Source organism: Equus quagga, chromosome 9 (assembly GCF_021613505.1).
Source record: "Equus quagga isolate Etosha38 chromosome 9, UCLA_HA_Equagga_1.0, whole genome shotgun sequence".
NCBI lineage: Eukaryota > Metazoa > Chordata > Mammalia > Perissodactyla > Equidae > Equus > Equus quagga.
This window is the reverse complement of record NC_060275.1, coordinates 13906069-13925890: the sequence shown is the minus strand read 5'-3', so window position 1 is coordinate 13925890 and position 19822 is coordinate 13906069. Positions and strand designations below refer to the sequence as shown.

Here is a 19822-nt window from a genome sequence, read left to right as displayed (position 1 = left end):
TGGTCTCTGCTGTTTGTGGGTTGTAGGCGTTTTTGCAGAGTTGCACATTGCCATGTGTTGCTGGCAAAAACTATCCACATGGGGCTGGCCCCGTGGCCGAGTGGTTAAGTTCGCGCGCTCCGCTGCAGGCGGCCCAGTGTTTCGTTGGTTCGAATCCTGGGCGCGGACATGGCACTGCTCATCAAACCACGCTGAGGCAGCGTCCCACATACCACAACTAGAAGAATCCACAACGAAGAATCTACAACTATGTACCGGGGGGTGTTGGGGAGAAAAAGGAAATAATAAAATCTTTAAAAAAAAAAAAAAAACTATCCACATGTTGCAAGCTTATCATGAGATCTGGGAGTCACTTCATCTTTCAGGGACACCATTTGAACCCTAGATAATGACTGTCCTGGGAATGATTAAAACCCACGCATTGGCTCTTGGGCCTGGATGGAGGGCAGGATTGTCTAAGTTTATACCTGGTGCTCAGCTCCTCATGGCTCTGACTCATCCTCGTGTTTGTCCCCTCTCTGTGTTCTGTTCTGCTGGCTCTGATTCCTAACTCAAACTATAACCTGCCCCACGTCCAGGTACACACAGTTTAGATGGAAATGTGAAAGGACAGTCTTTAGAATTCTTGGCTTCTGTGGTTTGTTGGGTTTACTTCCTCATGATTAAGTAGTAGGATGAATAAAAGATGCCACAGTACTACTCTCTGCTTCCTGCTGAGCAGGGAGGTGCCACATGCCTTCCTCAACTGGATAGGGAAGCCCATTTGGTGTCCCTTCCATGATTTTCCTCTTAGTGCATCTGGGAGAGGGGAGGGACTTCTCATGCATTGTTCTCACTGCTGCTGCTGCTGTCACCAACCTCCCCCTTGGGGGCTGAGCCAATGGGAAGTCTGGGAAATTTTCCCTGAACCTTGGCACAAGTGAGGTGGGAGGAGTGCGGAGTCTTAGGAGGAGGAGGCAGGAGGAACTGGAACCCAGCAGTGAAGTCTGCGGAACTGCTGTGGGAGGAGGTAAGTGGCATTCTGAAGCATGCTGGGTTTTTCCCCACTTGTAGGTGTTCTCAGATTCCCTAGATGGATGGACAGCTCCTGGAGCCCAAGAGCGCTGCCTGCCATGAGCGTTCATCTGCCTTCAAAGTAACAGCTTCTCCTCTAGCATCTGGGCTTCTGCATCCAACACCCCCTGCTTGGTAAAACCATAGCCTCCTGCACTTCCTGAAGGCATCCTAAGCTCCTCTATCCAATCTCTATTCTCTACAGGGTTGTTGTAGAGTGATCTTCGAGATTAGAATGACAGTGGATGGCAGCATCTCTCACATTGGCCAACATAGGGGATATAGGGAAGTCAGCTTTATTCTTGACCTTACGTAACAAATGCCTACCAATGCTGAGCAAATCCTGAACCTTATAGAAGATAACTTACACACTGAATATTTTTAATGCTTGTGTCTGGGTTTTCTATCCTTTGGTGTCACAACAATACTGAATAAATGTGTGTGAATGAATGAATGAATGAATGGATATTTTAAGCTAGTCTTTTCTACTTTTTTTTTTACAGCACATTACCTAAAACTCTTGTGACAAGTTATATGTCAACTCCCACATCAAAAACAAAAGCTGGAGACCACAATAATAATGATGGTAATAATTCCCCCCAAAGTCTGCTAGGTGTTAGATACTTCCTATTAATTATATTTTCATTATTGTCAATGATATTTGGCAACTTTAGCAATAATAGTGAGAGGCTTGAGTTTGTCATGGTTTTTAGAATTATTAGGCACTTTTGAGTACTTGATAAATTTATTCAGCATCAAAGGTTCTCCAAAATATCTGAATCTGAGTGCAGCTGAGCTTGAGAATATCTCTGTACTGTAATTGTCTTCTACAATAATTTAGGACCTGGACATTTCTGATAGAATTTTTGGACTCAGTGAAAACTGCTAGATAATGGGCTTCTCATGCAGCCTCTTAAAAAGGCATGACACAGAGGAAACAAGGAAAGGGACTGTCTATATTTGTGAGGCCTAACATCTGTGATGGTTACAACAGAAATGCTAACAACAGGAAACCTTGCATTAATCATGGTTGTATCTGTAAGATTTTGATCCAAAGTCCATGGTAGGGTTTTCAATGTTAATATGTGAGTAGAGTTTATATTTATATTGATAAATAAAATCACATTGATTTCTTGACAGGGGTTAAGTAAACTATCCTGGAAGTTTTTCTTAAAAAAGAGGTATAAAGTCTCCCGTTTCTCTGAAAAGTGTTTTCGAGACATATACAGGTGGAATGAAAACCTAAATTTCACACCAGGGAAGTGTGCTGTTGCATTCATGTTTAGTGAGTGAAGACTAGAAAGCAGACATAGATTTCCTCCTTTCCCTTCGATGACTAATCAGATTATGTTTTCCTGTCTGAACCTGGTTGTGTTGCTGTGGGTAACGCTGACTAGAAAACCAGTGAAGAGACAGGAGCTCCACAAGTGACATATTGTAGGCACAACGTTCTTGTCTTGGAATATCCCCTAGAGAAGCGAAGGCACTGGTCAGAGAGGATGCTGGTCATCAGGGGGGTCCATGGAGAGGCTGGAGCGAGGAGGACGAGAGTGTGTGATTCTCTGTGCCTGAGCCCCATCCTCCAGCCTAGTCAACCTCACTGCCTTCTCTCCTTCCTTCTGCCAGAGGGAGTTGGAGCATCATCTCCACTCCAAAGCCTTCTGTAACCCCTCTACCCTCCCCAAGTCACTTTTCAAACATCTCTAACCATCGCAGTTCTCACACAGACTAATTTTCAAACTTACTTTTAGATCATGGACCGTTTGCGGGGGCAGGGTGGCAGGGGAATGTCTTAATTTCCTAGTGCCCCACAGAGTTTAAACGGAGGTGTTGAATTGAGGTGGTGTTTCAGGCCATAGTTCGAGTCTTTCACTTTTTTAAAACTACCTCCTCTGAAATAATGAAAACCACATTTTTCTTCACTGCTTCTTTTCTTCTCATTTCCTCCTTGTTCTCAAGTTTTCTTTTCCTATGACATGTCAGGAGAAATTTTTGCGTTGGAGGAGGTATGAATAGACATGAAAATTAGAGACAAAATGAGGATGATCCTAGTTTCTTCCAATTGGTCCGCTTGGTATATAATTAGCCTATTTTAATGGCAGACGCTGGAATTTGTGGGTTAGCTGAGCAAAATTCACTTGCAATAGCATCATTTTAAAAGGTGAGTTAGTGAGGCAAGCTATGCTTAATAAATCTGCATTTTGAACATTTAAAATCCTTATTCAACTATCAACAAGAATTGCATCATTTCATGAATAAAAAGTATGGTTCTCTATATAAGATCATTATAATGGCTTACCAATATGTTATTGCCTATCACTAAAGGTGGAAACAGAGTAATAGTATTTATAGATGCATTTATCAGGGATTTACCCATGAACCTTTGAAGTTTAAAAACAGCAGGATGCTTTTTCTCAAGGTACACAATGTTATGTAATGAGAACCTGCCTTAGGGGATACAAAGTAAAGACCAGGGATATTTTCTCTAACATGTTGTTAGCTGTTTCAGCCTCAATTTATGAACTCCACTGTGTACCAGGTCCCATAAAATCATTACACTGTATGGGCATGCGACAGGTTTCGGTAAACTTTGGGAATGCGTTCTCCTGTATGTCACACAGTGACTGGCCATTCCTGTCCATGAGATGTGGAGCACGGGTTTGTGAGTGGTTTATTCCCAGGCTTACCTGCAGGACATACAGAGGAATCTAGTGACAACACTGTGATGGAACAATAAGCCCAACTGGGTCTCTTGTTTGAGGTCCTTAAAACTGTGCAGCCATTTGCTCTTGTGTAACATAGTGGGCCCAGGGCTGCCCTCCAGCCTAGTTGAAATCAGGGTGGGGGATAAGTGGAGGCTCCTGCCTCCTTGCTCTGTAATATTTGAGGAGCAGATGAAGGAGATTCCGTGAGATTAGAAGGCGTTAATTATCTAGAGCAGCAAGGCCTGGGGCTGTGGCTTCCTCCCAGACTCCTGTCCTACATTTAGATTTTGCCAGTTGTTTCCAGGGTCCTGGAGTGGACTCTGGGTGTGTGTGTGTATTTGTGTGTGTGTGTTGTGTGTGTGTTGTGTGAGGAAATGGAAAAACTTACAAGGACTCTCATTTTTTTGTAGTTGGCCTTATAGTGAATTAAAAGCCTCCTTTCTCTCAAATCTGCTCCCTCTTCCCGGGTTAATCACCATCACCATTTTGAAAGTGTTTGTTCCATATTAAGTGTTATTAATACAGAAGGTTCATCTTCCTTGTCTAGGAATTTTAGTTAGTTGCAAAAAGAAATGATAGATTCTGGATTTTCTGATTCTTATAAAGTCAAAGAATTGTGTATAAATTCTGTTCCATCCATTATAACATGTGTACTCTTGGAAAAGCAACTGAATATCTTGAAATCCCAATTTTCAGCTGCAAAATAGGAATAACAACACTAAAATAAATAGTGATAATAATAGTGATGCTTATGAGGGTCAAGAGAGAGGCTAATTTGCTATTATCTTTTCCTAGATTTAATAGTTTTAAGTTATTAGTTATATATAGGTCTGTTGAGGTTCAACTGTGGTTTGCCAAAGCCTTTATCCCATATTTGACTTTTCAGAGTGCCATATAAGGCTTTAGGGTGGGGGTTGGCCAACTTTCGCTCTCTGTCTAAACCTGGCTCACCACCTGATTTTGTAAATAAAGTTTATTGGAACACAGTCATGTCCATTTGCTTACTTATTTGCTATATCTGCTTTCATGCTGCAACCAAAAAATTGAGTTGTGAATGCTTCTACAGTCCACAAACCCCAAAATATTTACTATCTGGCCCTTTAGAGAAAGTGGTTGCCAACCTCTGCTCTTGGGAGCTCCTGATGGAACCATTCTCTAAACTTCTACAATGCATTGCTTCATCTTCACTTAACTGTAAGCACTGGGCACTACACAAAGCAAGGTAATAGTAGAGCTCTCCTTCAAGTTCACAGTCTAATTTGCCCTCCTGATCAGTTTTAGTTGCTAGGGGGTCCTTTCCTGTTTGCTTGTTCAGCCCTAACCTGCTCCCTCGACTACAAGTAGGTTTATGAGGAGGGTGTGTTGTCCTCATATGTTAATAAGCATTTCTTCATACCTGGTGTCGCTGTCACATTGCCACATGCTCACAGCACCGGGCCTCTCTCTCTCTCTCTCACATGCACACACCCTTTGTACAACTGCCGTTGCCGTATACGGCAGACAACAAAGGAATGAGCAGTGTGACCTTAATATGTTCACAAATATAAAGCCCCAGAAATTTTTAATAGCATCAAGACTGAGACTTATCCAAACTTACTAGCCATGCCAGAGCCAGACACCACCCCTGGTGATTAGCTCTTTTTCCTCGGCTATTTGTGCTCTTCCTGGCTGACATCAAGTGGCACATGGGATTTAAATTTTATAGTGAACAAATTTGTACTGTCTAGAACAGATCAGTTCGTATAAAGTGAAGCAAAAAGTCATGACCTCTTTTCATAAAGATGCTCTCTGCTTCACCGAAGCACTCAGAAATCCAACCTCTGTCTAGAAACTGGTTCTAAATCACAGTGACTTGACCATTATCATCTAGTCTCAAATCTTCTGCACCTGGTCCCTGGAGAGGTAGCAGTTGACTGTGGAAAGATGCTTCAGGAACATTCTCTGGAAAACAATTATTTAGGGCCTGGGCCCCTCTGAGGACCAGATCCTCAATCATCTGGCTTTCCAGTATTTATAACATAAAGCTTAAAAGGAAACTCTTGTGGAAATCCTGGTGCCAGTGTGTGGCAGGCCCACTCCCTTCCTGCACTTTACCCTCTCAACGAGAAGAAGGACACGACAAGGCTTCCACTCCTTGCTCTGGCAGAAAGCCCAACTCTTCGAAGGCATCCTTACAGAGTCCAAGTGCACTTAAGAGCAAAGGGTAAGAACTTTGCCTTTTGGCCAGAGTCCAGGAGATTTAGTATTAAGCCCTAAATATTTAAGAAAAATTTCAAAGGGAAGTCAAGGCCTGAGTGGAATCATCACTGAGTGTGGACCCACTTCTTGGTCAGTGGCTATCAAGTAATTTTGATCATGACCTCCAATAGCATTGTAATTGATCATACGCACGTGTGCACATGAAATGATACTTGACTTTACTGTAAACAGAGCTTGTGATCTATTTTATTCTATTCATCTGTTTTGATGTATCCCATCCTACTCTATCATACCATATTTTACTATATTTGATTTTTTAAAAAAATGCTGGTGTCCATCTACTAAATTCATTTTATTTCCCCAGTGGATTTTAACCCGCAGTTTGAAAAACAATGTTCTAGGTAATATGAACATTGCTGACTCTAGCTCACTAAAATTGACAGCTGGGAGACAATTTACATTTTCCTTCACACAGAAACATCGTGCAGGGATGTAACTGAAAACTTTCAGGCCATTCTGGGCATACACATTTTTTTCTTCCACAACTGATTATTTTAAAATCCTGATTTCTCTTCTATTTCATTACCTAGCTTTTCTCTCCCTTTCTTTCTCCCCCATTCTTTCCTTTTTCTTTCTGCCTTTGACTACTAGCTTCTTTGGTAACTTGAAGGGCTGCATGTTCTCTACTGCCCTGAACCCTTGCATGTGTGGCTCCAGGTACCTTTCTGCCCCTCTAGACCTGATCAATTCCACCTTATCTTACGGGTCTAGGTTTCTCTGATAAATATTTCCTGCTCTCTCTAGTGCTTAATGAATTCTGTTTCCTGGTTGTTCAAACAGCAATCCCTTGGGGTACTTTTCATGCTGCCTTGAAATTGCTCATAAGTTGTCTCCCTTCACTGGCTCTGGGCTCATGGACAGCAGGACTGTGTCTTACCACAGTGTCCCCACAGTAGGGCACAAGGCCTAGCACCTAGTAAACTCTTGATGACAATTTGTTGAACCAATGAGTGGATGAATGAAACTGCTGACTGGAGGAGGAAAAAGCCGGTAGATGAAGGATTTGAATGTATGAATATATTAAAATGTTTCGTTATAGTTAATAGCCAGCCCTCGCGGTCTAATGGTTAAGATTCAGTGACCTGGGTTCATTCCCTGGTCAAAAAAACCACACCACCCACACAGTCTGTCAGCTGTCATAGTATGGTAGTTGCATGTTGCTGTGATGCTGAAAGCTATGCCACCGGTATTGCAAATACCAGCAGGCTCACCCAAGGTGGACAGGTTTCAGCAGAGCTTCTAGACTAAGACAGACTAGGAAGAAAGACCTGGCCAGCCAGTTTAGAAAAAAGTGGCCATGAAAACTATATGAAGAGCAGCAGAACATTGTCTGATACAGTGCTGGAAGATGAGATGATGGCGCAAAAACACCAGGCAGGGTTCCTCTCTGCTGTACACAGGGTCGCTAAGAGTTGGAATTTTTCTCTTTTGTCTGGAATTATAGTCTTTGTATCCTGATTCAAATCTCACCTGCCCAAGACATTCCACTATTATTGAGTCTGATTTAGAGATTGTTATGTGCACTAGTGTGTGTTTCAGCAGCTAGGAGATGCTGTGGCCTCCTAAACATGCTTAAGGACAGAAAAGAAATGGGGGAAAAAAAGAGATTTTTCTGAAAAGAAAAGAGATTATATATATTAAGGATCTTAGCTTCACGCACATTTGAGAAAAGCTGCATGTGCCAAGAATTTGATTTCCTTGGTTTTCCTAGGCATAGTTTTGGATTGTGTATCTTGGCTGTCTCAGCCAGTACACGTGGTAGATGGTGCAAGCAAACAATTGGCGTTGTTCTCCAGAAAGTCAATATCAAAGAGGGAGTATTTTCCCTTGTAATGGAATTTTCACTTCAATTTCAAATTTTGCATTGATTTAATTGGATTAACCCTATATCTATGAAATATAATTTAAGCAATATTCAGTTAAAATTTAACTTTAATGCAGTTGATGTATTTCAGCTAAATCAACATGGGACAAGCCATTTCTCAGGATTCTCACAACGAAAGAAGATCATTTAGTCCCTTTTATCTCTGTAATTTCATTTATTGAAGGACTATTTTCAGTGTCTACTCTGCTAGGATAGAGGTTATCATAGTGACAAAACAGACCCAGACATTGCATTCATGGAGTTGAGTGTAAAGGAGAGACAGACATTCAACAAATACATGGATACACAGTTAAGAGCTCTTATAAATGCTAAAGGGAGGGTCTCTGAGTTTAGGAGGGAGGGTCTAATTTAGATTAGATCTGAGGAAGCCTCTTTGAAAGAGTGACATTCTTGCCAACGTTCTGGTTTTCCTTCCTGGTGGGGGAAACCTGTAAGAAGTTTGGCTCTTTTGAAATATATATATATATATATATATATATATATATATTTTTTTTTTTTTTGAGGAAGATTAGCCCTGAGCTAACATCTGCTGCCGATCCTCCCCTTTTTGCTGAGGAAGCGTGGCCCTGAGCTAACATCTGTGCCCATATCCCTCTACTTTGTATGTGGGACGCCTACCACTGCATGGCTTGCCAAGTGGTGCCATGTCTGCACCTGGGATCCAAACTGGCGAACCCGAGGCTGCCAAAGCAGAAGTGTGAACTTAACTGCTGTGCCACCAACCTGGCCCCAAAGCTTGGCTCTTTTGAATAATTGAAATATCAGTATGTTGGAACTTAGGGAGTGTATTAGGTTTCTAGGGTTGCTATAACAAATTATCCCAAACTTTGTGCTTAAAGCAACAAAAGAACATATTCTCTTACAGTTCTGAGGTTCAGAATTCTGAAATAAGAATGTCAGCACGGCCAACATTTGCTCTAGTGGCTCTAGGGAGAATCCTTGTTTGCCTCTTCCAGCTTCTGTTGGCTCTGGACTTCCTTGCCTTGTAGACACATCATTCCAGTCTCTGCTTCCATCCTCACATGACTCCATTCTCTTCTATGTCTCTGCATCTGAAATTTCACTCTCTTTTGTCTTATAAAGACACCAGTCATTGCATGTAGGTCTCACCTGTATAATTCAAGATGATCTCATCTCAAGATCCTTAAATTAATTCAATGTAAAAAGACCTTATTTACAAATAAGATAATATTCACAGGTACTGGGAGTTAAGACTTAGATATATCTTTTGGGGAGAAACAATTCAACCCACTGCAGGAGTGAGGAGAGTGTTGGAGAAGAAGCAGGCAATGGGCATGGCCAGATCATGCAGGGCCTTATCCACAGATCAGGAACACTGGAAAGTCTTTGAAGGGCTCTCAGCAGGGAAGTAACATGATCCACCTTATATCTAAAGACGATTATTCTAGATGATGTTAGAGAACAGATGGAGAGGGGGCAAGATGGAAGAATTGAGAGCAGTGAGGAAACTATTGCAAGAGTTCAGATGAAAAGTGATGATGATTTGGACTAAGGCAGTCCATGGAGGGATGACAAGAAGTGGACAGACCTGAGATATATTTTGGAGGAGGAACCAGTAGCACTTGGCAATGGACTGCTTGAGTGTGGGTGAGATAGAGACGTCAAAGATCACTCTCAAATTTCATACTTGAACAACTGGGCTGATGGAAGTTCCATTTACTGACATGGGGAAGGCTGGAGAGGAAGAGCAAGTTTGGGGAAAGATCATGAGGGCAGATTTTAAGGTAAGAAGTTCAAGATGCCTGTGAGATGTCCAGTAGGCATTGGAATATAAGAGTTAAAGGAGAGGATAGATCTGGAGATACAAATTTTGGAGTCCTCAGTGGTGGGTGGCCTTGGAAATAAAGGGGATGGGTGAGATCTCCTGGAGCAAGAGTGGGAAGAGAAGAGAAACCAACATTCAGAGCATAAAGTGAACAAGATGAGCCAGCAAAGGAGACTAAGGGGGCGTGGTATAGGTCCCATTTGACCTTCATCCACCTCAGAAGAAAATATCTGTGGGCCAGTGGCAAGTGCAGGAGACTGAATCAGAAGGCCTGAGCTTTGTTGATACATTTGACGCTCAAGTGTTTTGTGGTTTTGAGCATTTGCTCTTTTTATAACCAAGCACCATGAACACTATTACTCTTTTAAACAGGTATGTAAAATAAGGGTTTTATTAGTCTTTGCCTCTCCATGTACAAATATTTAGGAGAAGAGTCATTTAACGTGATAGCATATTTCACTACATTCAGCAACACATTCTAGATTCATTTCTATTTCTTAATCATCATGCATTTGATAATAAAACAAGAGTTCTATAAATATAGCAACAGAACATTTTAAATTAAACATTGGATCACACTCATGCCCGTAAAATAAGAAAATGATTATGAATTAAGAGGTTGATGAGATTTATTTGAGAGTAGGTCATTTCTTTGTTTTTAGATTACATCAGAAAAAAGGGGGAGGGGTCCAGCTACTGTAGTCTAGTGTAAAGATATTCCATCACTTTGGGATTTGGGTGGATTGTGGTCAGTCACAGACTTGCTTTATAATCGTTCATGGAAAGGGTTAGAAGGATGGATGAAAATCCAGCTCTAGAAAGAGACTGAGCTCCCTAACTAATATCACATGAACCTCTGCTTTTCATTATCAAAATGTTGACATAATTTTTCTAAATTGCTACAGGGAATTGTTGAAAATTTTGTGTCTCCTCCATGCAGCTTTGTGCTTCAAACTTTCCTGCTACTAATTTTGTTTTTTGAACAAGCGTAAATAGAATGCTGACAACTGGAAACAACAAAGACATCTTCAAGAAAGTAATTTGGTCACTAGAATAAACTGTTCTTAGGGTCTCTGTTCTTACTTAAATATTTAAACATTTTCAACCTAAAATGATTTTATGTTCGAGCTGGTCTAATTTGTAATATTTTAAAAATTGGTAAATAATTCATTTTAAATTTATGAGCAAGTCTAAAAATAGGCTTGTTTTATTTTAAAATAATCCTGGTGAAGTCACTGCCAAAAGCTAAATCTGGTAATGTTCAAATTCATGACATATTTGACCTAAAGGATGATTTCTAGTCCAAAGTTTAAGTAGTTGAAGTTAAGGTGTTACGGGACTATAAAGCATTTATGAAGAGAACTTTAAACAAAAGAAAGTCCAAGAAAGAGGTTAGCAGCTAAAGAACCATAAGCCAGGTGAATGCAGCTTTCTGTGAGACCTTTGATTTGTGTTTAGTGAGACAGAAGTTAGTCGCCATTGGGCAAAGAATAATGTAGGTACTTTCCTTTGTTAAAGATCACATCCTTTGAACATGTATTTGCTAAGTTATTTTACTAAATTAAGGACTCAGTTTTGGTGACTTAAGTCCTGACATCTCACTGTGCCATGCCTTGAGAATTCCATGACTTGGGAACACTTTCCAGACCAAGGAACCCAGGAAAGAACAAGTTTGACCTGTGTTTCTAAATGGGTCACTATAAAGAATTGCATTACAATGCAATTGCAGTTGTGTAGTATTTCTCAAGTTATGAAAGCAGAAACTCTGCATGCCATTTCTGTGGTATGAAGTAAATTGAAGGCAGGCCCGAGAGTGAAACTTACTCAACCTTCAGGGTGAAAGAAAAGAATTCTCCCAAGACTTGGACTCTTATGACTGATGACTGATCTGATGTATTTGGATGAATTTTTCTCCATCACTTGCAGCCTTTGCTCCCAATATTTGGAGTAGAACAATATGGAGGCAGATGGGATTTGGTTAGCTAATATAAGAAGATGCTATTTTTCTATTCTTCTGTAGCTTGCATTCCAATTACTCTGTATTTGGAGGTTTCAAAGCCAAAACTGAGTGACTGAATGGCCCTTTCTTTTTTTTTTTCCAAGATTTTATTTTTCCATGTCCCCAAAGCCCCCCCAGTACAAAGCTGTATATTTTTAGTTGTGGGTCCTTCTAGTTGTGGCATGTGGGAAGCTGCCTCAGCGTGGCTTGATAGTGGTACCATGTCTGCACCCAGGATCCGAACCGGCAAAACACTGGGAGGTGGAAGCGGAGCGTGGGAACTTAACCACTTGGCCATGGGGCTGGCCCCATGAATGGCCCTTTCTTGAAGGAAGTCAGGTCTCTGCTTGTTTGAGTTCTGGCTGTCCCCATCCATTTCTAAGTCTGTTGGATGCTCTTTCCTGCTCCTCCCAGACTGTGAATTGAAGTGTCCTGAGGAAACTTCATATTGGCCTTCCAGGAATTGCTGTACCAGAGAACCAAGGCTATTCTCCTTGAGTAACATGTGACTCAGTATATTTTTAAAATCACAGAAATTAATTCCACTATACTCATAGTGGGGTGTTTTTCTTGAAAAATAAATCTAAAATTCCTGTGGAAAAATCGAATGAAAATAGTCAAGAATGTTTTGAAAATGAAGACCAATTTTGAGGGACTTGCTCTATCAAATACTGAAATATACTTTTATTAAACAGTTATAACTGACAAAAAATAAATGGACAGATGAATGCCACAGAATACAACTCAGAAGTAGACTGCTACATGGTTAAAATTTAGCTTGTGATAAACAGGAATCACACATATTTGGGGGAAAGAGAGTTTAAAGAAATACTAATAGGATAATTGATTAAGTATCGTTATTATTAAATATATAGACCTTCACTTCATACCAAAAAATTATAGAAGGAAACAAAACTACGCAAGACAAACTAGCAGGAGACATAGGTAGTTAGGTATTGGATGTCAGAGCAAAGAAGGAGTGTCCAAAAATAAGAGCAGTACGAGAAATCATGTCTTTTTAACTGCACAAAAATTTAAAATAGGAGTGGAGAGGAGGGGAGAAATGAATAGGTGCAGCACAGTGGACTTTTAGGGCGATGAAACTACTCTGTATAATACTATAATGGTGGCTACATGGCATCAACTTGCCCAAACTCATACAACATACAACACCGAGAGTGAACTCCAGGACAAACTATGGACATCAGGTGAGGATGATTTGTCAACATACGTTTATCAATTGTAACAAACGTACAGCTCTAGTGGGGGTTGTTGGTTATGTGGGAGGCTATGTATGAGTGGGGGCAGGACCTCATATTCCCATATGGGAAATCTCCTTACCTTCCACTCAGTTTTGCTGTGAACCTAAAATTGCTCTAAAAAATAAAGTCTATTAAAAAAATAAACTTTTTTTGTGAATTGTCTGTTCATGTCTCTTCTACATTTTTTCTATCAAGTATTTGATCTTTTCTCCTCACATTTAAGAGTTCTTTACATATTACAGTTATAAGTGCTTTGTCCATGGTATATGTTGTGAATATTTTCTCCAGTTTGACTTGGCTTTTGGCATTTTCTGACGTGCACAAGTTTTGATTTTTATTTTGTAGTCAAATTTATCAATCTTTTCTTTTACTGTCTCTGGGTTTTGAGTCATAGTTAGAAAGCCTTTTCCTTCACAGAAGTTAAAGAGGAATTGACCCATATTTTTTTTCTAGTACTTCCATGGTTTCATTTCTCACATTTAGATCCCTAACCCACTGGAGTTTATTCCTATGATTGGAGCGAGATGCGTGTCTAATTTTGTCTTCTTCTAAATGGCCGCCCAGTTGTTAAAGAGTCGTTTATTTAAATATCCATCTTTATCCCATTAAATTGAGATTATATTCTAACTTTCTAAGGGTGTTTGGGTGTAACTCTGGACTTTCCATTGATTTTTGTATGTTAACTTTATACCTGTTTACTTCATTGAATTATTTTATTGTTTGGCTTGCTTTTATCATTAATTTTCTGTGGATTCCCAGGTGTATTCTTATAACATCTACAAACACAGATAATTTTACTTATTTTTTTTTCCACTCTTATTCTTCTGATTGATTTCTCTTGTCTAAGTGAATTTGTTAATACCTTTAGTGCAATGCTGAGTGGGAGCAGAGATGGTGGGCATCTTCTTTTTTCTTGAGAGTGTTAAAAAAATCTTAGGGCAGGCCCGGTGGTGCAGTGGTTAAGTGCGCATGTTCTGCTTCGGTGGCCCAGGGTTTGCTGGTTCAGATCCCGGGTGTGGACATGGCACCGCTCGGCATGCCATGCTGTGGTAGGCATCCCACATATAAAGTGGAGGAAGATGGGCATGGATGTTAGCTCAGGGCCAGTCTTCCTCAGCGAAAAGAGGAGGATTGGCAGCAGTTAGCTCAGGGCTAATCTTCCTCAAAAAAAAAAAAATCTTTATCATGAATGGCTATTGAATTTTGTCAATGGTCTTTTCATCATATGTTGAGATAATCATATATTTTTTCCTTAGATTTATTAATATGATATATGATAGTAAAAAACCTCCTAATATTGAACTAAACTTGCCTTTTTGTGATAACTCCCAGGTGATGTTATATATTGTTTTCTTAATGTGGTGTTGGATTCTATTTGTTAATATTTTGTTTAAAATTTTTGCATGGATATCCATGAGTGATATTGTATGTGGTTTTTTTTTTTCCTTTTACTATCTCTTACTGTCTGGTTTAGGTATCAATGTTACAGTTACTTCATAAAAGGAATTGGGAATTTTTCCTTCCTTTTCAATGTTCTGGAATGATCTGTAGAGTACTGGGACTATCTGGTCTTTGAAAATTTGGTAGAATTCTCCTGAGACCATCGGTGCCTGATCCCTTTTTGTGGAGTAGTTCCTTAATAGAGCTCTGTCTTTCTTCTTTGGAAATTGGTCTGTTTAAGCTTCTTAACTCTAATCTAGTTAGTTTTAGTAATCTACATTTCCTTAGAAAATTATCCATTTCATCTAGGTTTTCAAATATATTTGCATTTATTTATTTATTTTCCATTTATTACAAGAGTGTTTAATGCTGCTAGTTGGAGCATTTTTCTAAGAGCTGTTTTAAAATCCTTGTCAGATAATTCCAGCACCTGTGTCATCTTGATATTGAAATCTATTGATTGTCTTTGTCATGTGAATTGAGATTTTCCTGGTTGTTAGTACGATGAGTAGTTTTGCATTGTGTCTTGGACATTTTGAGTATTATGTGATAAGACTGCTTTCATGTAAATCTTCTTTTTAGTAGGCAGTTAACACATTTCTGATCAGAAAGCACATCCTGGCCCACTTCGGCGGGCTGTGGTTTTAACGTCAATGTAGTCGTCAAAGTCTTTGCAGTGCTATTCTGGTCTGCCCTGCTTTTGCATCACCCAGTGGCCAATCTGAAACTACGCTATAACTCAGTTCTCAAAGCCTTTGCTTTATTGATTCTTTTCAGTTTCACAGATGAGCAGAACAGAGGTGAGCACTGGACTTCATACACAAATTTGAAGGATCCTTCTCTCCAGCTCCTGCTTCTTCACGATCCTGCTCAAATGCTCTAGTTGGGAGGAGGAGTGGTGCTACCTCTTTGCTGGTTATTGTGGTCTTCATTTTACTTCCTTCAGGGTGGTGATAGTTCATGGGACTCAGCCTCACAGGCTCTGTGGTCTCGGTGCAAGTAGGAAGGGTTAGGGCTTATCATCTGTGTCTGCAGCCACATCAGTGGACACAGGTGGGACACTGCTTCTGGTTGTGTTTTTGCTAGGTGTAGGCTGGATTTTGGGTGGATGGAGTCTAGAAGGCTCTGTCCTGCTGGGCTGCCGTCTTCCCAGACCTCTGTCTGGAGAGAAAAAGCTTTCCTTAGAGATTTTTCCCATGCATCTGTTAGAAGTTCCAGGGTGTGGAACCCAGGCTGGAGTGTGCGGGAGAAAAAAACCCCAGCAAATTTAGCACTAAGTTGCCCCTCCACTCCTGAGGTTCCTAGCCATTCTTCCTTCTTCTTCCTTTTTTTTTTTTTTTGCCTTTCAGAGTCTTCTCATACTGTCTTTGTGGCTTTTGTCCAGGGATTTTAGTTGTAGTTAGCAGGAAAAAATAGGTTAGAGTGTGTTTTTCCTATCTTGACTAGAACTGGAAACCATTGTCATTTTCTTTTTAATTTTTGTAATTTCAGTTTCTATTTTCCCTTTTACTCAGGAGTTAACAGGAGGATTTTTACCACCCACATGGAAGGATCTTTCTGTGCTTTCTTTTTGTTAGTAAACTCTAATTTTGTTGCAATGTGATCAGAAGGTGTTGTTTGTAATATTCTCCTTTATGGAAGTTACTGGTGCTTTCTTTGTGACCTAACATATGGTCAATTTCTATGAATAAGCCATGGGCCTTTTAGATGAAAGTATTCTCTCCCCTCAGAGTATAGAGTTCACTATATATCCATAATATTTACCCTAATGCCTATGTTGTTTAAATCTTTTACCATCTTACCTTATTTTCTTTCAGTTTCTCACACATACACACACACACACACACACACACACACACACATTCCTCGTAATTGTATCCACTTTCACCAAAACAAAGGAGGATCATAGTCCCAGGAAATGTAATCAGAGTAGGAGAAAAGCTGAGCTTCCAAAAGATGTGCTTGCATTTTGCATGGTGGGGTGGAGTGGGTGGGTCTCATGTCATTAGGTGTTCCAAGAATGGGGATCATGTAAATTTGTGCGAGAAAAGAAGAGACAATGGAAAGAGGGGCATAATTGGTGAGGAAACAGTGTGTTTGAGATAGAGGGAAGGACATTTAGTTGTTCCTATGAGTGAAAGTCTGGGGATGGGAAGAGATATCCGAAAAGGATTTAGGAGGCACTTTTTATGTGGCAGGCTTCGTGAAATCCTTAGAATGGTCTCTTTAAGGAAACATAGATAAATGTATTGGGATATGTATCTTCTTTGAATGTGCTTTCTTGCACAGACTGGATCCCATTGGTCCCAGTTTTTGTTTTGTTTTATTTTTATTTTATATTTTATCCATAATTAAATTAACACAATTGTAAATGAAATGACCATAATAAAATAATTTTTTAATATTTCCCTAATCTTACTAGACTTGCCATTAGTTTAGACTTATTTAATATGTTCTTATGTATTTCATAAACACTTCACATAGTCATTATCTTTAAAGACTAGAATCTCCATAAGCTATTGACACCTCCACTTATAAAATAAAGGCAACCCTCTAAATGTTTGCATGCATTGGGAATGTATTACTCCAGAAATAGTAAGGAAACAACTCTGAGTTGAGTTGGTTTATTTTTGTTTCTTATGTGGTTATATGGGATTTTCTATTTCTCATAGGTCCTTATGAGAACAGATGGACTGCTATATTTGAGGCAGAAATCTATTGTGGGCATATTCATGAATAAGTCAAGATGGCAGCTATATCGACTTCTGACTTCTGACTAAGGATCAGTCTCAGAGGAAGCAGTGGGAGATGCTGCAGAAGAGCCCAGAAGGACTTAGGAAGGAATCATGGTGAATGAGAAAAAAAAAAAAATCACAGGCCTCCTGGGGTCTGGTTCCAACTGCTTCTTAGTTGAAAAAAAGCACAAAATTTCTGAGTCCTAGTTTTTACATATTGTAAAATGAGAGATTTAGACTGGAAATGATCTCTAAAGTTTCCTTTAGCTCATCATATATCTTTCTGTTAATAAAGGAAGAAGTGGATTTATGTTCACTTCTCAGGCCACTCAATTTACAGATTTAGTGAAAATTTTAAGATTTTAAAATTACACTGCAAGTAGAAGAATATAACTAGAATATAGTGTTAAGCACCGATTGAGAACCAGAACAATGATTTTAAAGGGTAAGAAAACAAAAGCTTATAGAAAATACAACATTTACGTTTAACTTTGCCACTGGAACTGATCAGGCATAAAGCTTAATGAATCCAGAGATTTAAAATATTTTTTGATGACAGACAATAGCATTCAAGCTGGGGTGAAACAATAATTCAGGAAATCAAATGGGACCAATTATTGCATTTATTAGGGACGTTGAAGTTCTGAGGTGGAAAGTGAACTCTAATTTGCCTCTTAAGAAATTAGAATTGAATTTTATTTGGGAAATATCCCTGTCTCAGTCTATTCATAAATATCACAGAACTAAAAGAGTTCAAATAGGAAAGGTCACTAATAAGCACTGGTGATGATTCTATCCTTCAGGAATTTACCATTGATTATTCTGCTATTGTGACCAGGAGGACGTGATGAAATGATATGGCACAAATATGTGGAAACCATAAGGTCTCTGGTATTTGGAATTCTGATAAGAAGAGACTGTAGGAAGTTCCAGTGATTGCATTCATTTAAATTTCTGAGGACAAGACTGTATCACAGTATTTATTGCCAAGTGAAAGCCAAGGTTATTCATTCAAAAGTAAAAGAGAAAGAGAAGAAGAAAGTGGAGGAGGTAGAGCAAGAAGAGAAGATAGTGGAAAGATTTACATGTAAATAAGAGATGTAAACTAATTGAATTCCTTCATGCCCTGCCCATAATAAAATGATAAAGAGTACATCCATAAATAAAAATAGACCTAACATGCAAAGCACTTAGAATGAATTAACCATGACACAATACACATTGTACTGACACATGGCAATTAAGCCATGGAACTTGCTATTACAAGATTTTATTCCAGTAGATAACTTAGATAGATTGGAAGAATTAGATATCTATATCAAAACACCAATGTCCACAATTCAGAACAAACAAACAAAATGCCAAATAAACAAATAAAGCATAAATGACTTCAGCTTCCAGGGAATATCCTAGTATATTTTAGGATGTGCAAGAAATTTCCCTTAAATATTGTTTTCTTGCTACTCTTACTGATGGATTTTAATAATTACTTCCAAAAGTAGCATTGCTAAATAAAAGGCAGAAATGATGTAGTATGAATTCATTGCTTTTCATAGGGAAGATTCAAGGAAGTAGCCATAAATGTGTTAGAGCAATTGATTTTAGCCATGTCAATTGTGTTGAGAGAAACTTTAGGGGGAAAAGGTGAAAAAAAATCTTATGTCAATAAATAGAAGACCCTTTAGTGTTGTCAACGAAAATAATCCATAACCAATCTACAATGAAAATTTGGGTGAGTTTACCCTGAGCTAAAATCTGAGGACCATGGCCCGGGTACTTTCTTCCCAAAGGAAGAAAGGGCACCAAAGAAGTGAGGTACACAGAGTGGTTATATACCCCCAAACAGGATGTTTCACATATGATTGAAATGTCCCTCCCACAATAGTCACAAGATTGCCCTGTCAGCACAGCACCTGCTGGACACAGCAGGTAGTGGGTCTGCTATCTTGAAGGGCGTAGCGGGAGGCAAGTCTATTGTCTCAAACTGGGTAGTCACAGGTGAGTGCAGCAATCAGTTCCTAGCCTAAGGAAAGATGCTTAATCCTTAAGGAATTGCCAACGTTGGGGGTTGGGGGGGAGAAGTTGCACCTTTATCTCAAGGGCCTTTGTTCTTGCCATAGGAAATGTCTAAAGCAGATATACAATGCATGCTCAACGGCCTCAGTCAGGCCCTTTTGGAAAGACAAGGTCTGGCCAAATTAGGTTTACACCAAATGCCTTCCTCGTATACTCCAATATATCCTATTACTTGCCATTTTTATTTGTCAGTGTAGTGAGAAGAATAAGAATTTTAGATCTGCAGACCTGCATGCCAATTTTCCTACCACTTTCTCACCTCTTGCTTCTGCCTCTCCATACCCTAGCACAACACAGTCTATCTTTCATATTTATTGAATCAAATGGAATCCTGGTTAGTTCTGACAAATAAAAATAGCAGACCCACTACCTGCTGTGTCCATCAAGTGCTGTGCTGACAGGGCAATCTTGTGACTATTGTGGGAGGGACATTTCAATCATATGTGAAACATCCTGTTTGGGGGTATATAACCACTCTGTGTACCTCACTTCTTTGGTGCCCTTTCTTCCTTTGGGAAGAAAGGCCCTGGGCCATGGTCCTCAGATTTTAGCTCAGAATAAACTCACCCAAATTTTCATTTATAGATTGGTTATGGATTATTTTCATCAAAGCTCATTAGGG

The 19822-nt window shown here is 39.6% G+C and overlaps 1 protein-coding gene across 1 annotated transcript in view; it reads left to right on the top strand.

Annotated features, from left to right (window-relative positions):
- Nucleotides 1-948: 948 nt before the first annotated feature.
- Nucleotides 949-19822, top strand: part of LOC124245060 (serpin B7-like) — a 79354-nt gene continuing 60480 nt past the window's right edge. Inside the window, exon 1 of the mRNA XM_046672189.1 lies at nucleotides 949-1009. The gene's annotated coding sequence lies outside the window, so the exon portion shown is untranslated. The remainder of the gene's footprint in view (nucleotides 1010-19822) is intronic.